General features: G+C 32.8%; 1 long non-coding RNA gene across 1 annotated transcript; it reads right to left on the bottom strand.

The window, feature by feature from the left end:
• Nucleotides 1–243: 243 nt before the first annotated feature.
• LOC126900739 (uncharacterized) lies at nt 244–3,087 on the bottom strand. The gene is made up of 2 exons (XR_007702911.1): nt 1,094–3,087; nt 244–648 (listed from the first exon to the last, which is right to left on the bottom strand). It is a non-coding gene; the product is annotated as an uncharacterized LOC126900739 (long non-coding RNA).
• Nucleotides 3,088–3,301: the final 214 nt, after the last annotated feature.

Raw genomic sequence — 3,301 nt, 5'->3', positions numbered from 1 at the left:
GTAATAGTGCACTGTATAAATATTGAAAAACAATCATCGTACCGCAGTGAATATTATTTTGACAAACAACAAATGAACATGATGGCACATAATTTAAAACAGTATTTCGTTGTAAAAAAAAAAAAAAAAAATTACATTAAAATACTCCAACAGTCCATCGTAGATTGTCGCAAGTCCAAGAGCACGGTATGAAGTTCCTACGAATAATGAAATATTTTTGAACGTAGGAACTCTATACCTCGCTAGTGGTCATTGCCGGTTATTTCTTCTTCTTCTGGTGCACATGTACACAGAAATACACTATCTCGCACGCACAACAATGTATATATATATATAAAAAAAAAAACATATAAATATATTCTATTTAAACGCGAACAAACTAACGGGCACACGCGTTACAGAGTAGAGAGCGGTTTGTCTCTCGTTTGTTTTCTCTTCGGTTTCTAGTAAACGTATGCACTTACATCAGCAGGAGGTGGCCATCTGGATTTTTATCTCCTCTCATGCCACGACTACCGGCCGTATTTGAATAAGGTACTCGTTTCTCGAGTATTGTTACTGTTAATTTTATGACATTCCACTGAAGGGAGAGAAAATGTACAGACATTACGAGAATTATTTTTTATTGCTTTCTCCCGCGATTATTCTCTAAAGAGGAACGCATATATTCAACAACACTACGCGTTTGACGGATTACTTTTTTTTTTTTTTTTTTTTTTNCGTTTTTGCTTTTTTTTTTTTTTTTTTTTTTTTTTTTTTTTAATATTTTATCGAAGGCTATGATAAGATTCTCGAAATATGAAACCCGAAATAGAAAAAACTACACATTCAAATTAATGAAGGATATCGGAATTTTACTGAGATTTTCAATTGATAGAAAATCAGTTCGATTTAAAAATAAATATTTGTCAGCTATCCAAAATCTTTAAAAATAGAAAAATCGTTGCCGTCTCAATGAAAACGCGGAAACCATGTGGTTGGTTTATTAAACGATATGCAATGATTATTAGTAATTCTTTGAAAACATAAAATCAAAAAGAATGTACACAATTACAACGCAAAAATTAAAATATAAAAAAAAAAGTTACATTACCAGAGTATGAAAGGAACAAGTGAGGCTCTACACCTGTGAGCTGCTGTGATGTGAGAATGCAGTGTAGCAGATAGTTGCACGGACACACGACCGTACGTAGAGGCGACGACGAGGAAAAGGACGTTGAGTTCGCCGGCGGTAGACGCGCCGCGTTCAGTCGGCTCGATTCGGCATCCGTCGGGCCGCGCCACTTGTCCACACTCATCACCATTCACCACTACCGGTACACCGATAGAGTCACACTGGTGGGGCTAACGCTAGCGCGCGCGCGTGAGCTTCTTTTCCCTTCACCTGCTGGACTACCACGTCATCCGCAATGTCTAAGTCGTCGTCGTCGTCGTCGTCACCACCTCCGCTAACGACAACGTAGCACAACTCACTACCTCTAACTCCTAATGCTGACTACACACGTTCCTACAGTCGTATTGCGTACTGGCTACTATTTTTCAAATCGAACCTTCGACCACTCCCTCTTCATTTTCACCGCTAATCACGATAAATGTCGTCGTGGCCAGCGCGAATGCAAAGTCCGCGTTGGCCACGTTTGCCGCCAAAAAGTCAAATCACACAATAAAATCGGTCATCTGATTAGTAGATTAGCAAATGCGTAAAATTAATTTATTCGATACAATATATAAGATAATATACATTTTAATTGGTATTTTTTTTTTTTTAGGAATGTTTGTAAACAATTAAACCACCACAACTACAATCATATAATACTGAAATTGTTTGATTAGTTATAACAATTTATTATAATTGTCAATAAGTTTGATAAAATTTGATTTTCAAGTGTAACTAGTGAGTGCAGTGGTGCCGACGTCAAATTTCTAAATTTTTTATGTCTTCCTTTTGATTTTACTTATTATTTAGGTATTTTTTTCGCTAAATTACGGACATGAGATAAAAATTTTTTTCTATATACTTCTCAATTATAATATATCAATTGGCGCCACTGAGCAAGTGTATAACCAAGTTGAAATAAAATATGTCTTAGGTTATACAATATTGTTACCGCCACCTGGTGGACCATTTCTCTATAATAATTCTTAGTAAAACAAAAATACACTTGCTCGTGATCGTAACAATAGAAGTAATATATGAATATTTTAAATGAAAAATTCTTTTAAATAAAAAAAAAAAATAATCCACATAATAGTGACTTAATTTTGTAAGAGTTTTAATAAATAAGGAAAATGGAACGGATTAATTTCACTCCTACGTCAACCTTATGGAAACACCAATCTAAATTGAGAAAAATAGCTCATAAAATGAGTTTAGTCTATGTTTTTTGACCGTTTGGTAATCTTTAAGACACAACGTTTTAGTCGCCACACACAACAGTATATTTTATAGATTATCTGTTCTACACGTAACACGCATGGGGATCAAACTAAACAAGTCTACATAGCACACCCCATTTTTTTTTTACTCTGAGGGTAGATTTAGACGGTGGTCGCAGAATAACAATCGATTTCGCCGGATTTGTCAACAAAAAACCCTAATGTTAGGGGTAATCCAATAGCAATTCACCCCAAACGAAACAAGTCCACCCCGTCGCCATTTGATGTTAACTGTAAAACTATCGATCGAAGATATGATCAAAATACAAAAAATTTAATAAAAAACAAACTACTTTTAAAAATAAAAAATCACAATGAGATTTAGGGTAAGGATATAAGATTTTTAATGCGAGCCCGTCTGGAAAATATTAGTCAATATGTGCGTTAGTTGTGTAACAGCAAACGCCTTCTAAGATTAAGTTTATGGATTCCTTAATTTTCAATGTTAATGGTTAGTACGCAATTTAATGAGAAGTCATATTTCTTTTTACTTAATCATGTTCATAAAGATTTAAATAAAATAATATTTATCAAGTGGCGAGCTAAATGTTGGTTATTTTTCATAGATATATTAGAGCTTATTTTCAAGTTTTAAAATATAAGTACACTATTTTAAGCTGTTGGAAACGACAGTTTTGAAATAAAAAAGGTTAAAATACAACCATGGTGATGGTAATAAATATTTAAACAATTACTAAAAAATATATAATAACTTTTATGGTGAATTTTTACGTTAAAAAAAAAATAGTAATAAACTAATAAAAATGTTTGATAAAAAAAAAAACAGTTATTTATTGTTTAAGAACTGTTTAAGTATTCTAAAAAATTACAGGTTTTCATTAAAATTTAAATATAAATAAAAATT

Source organism: Daktulosphaira vitifoliae, unplaced genomic scaffold (genome assembly GCF_025091365.1).
Source record: "Daktulosphaira vitifoliae isolate Bord-2020 unplaced genomic scaffold, ASM2509136v1 Scaffold_3, whole genome shotgun sequence".
NCBI classification, from domain to species: domain Eukaryota; kingdom Metazoa; phylum Arthropoda; class Insecta; order Hemiptera; family Phylloxeridae; genus Daktulosphaira; species Daktulosphaira vitifoliae.
This window is presented reverse-complemented; position numbering and strand designations above follow the sequence as displayed.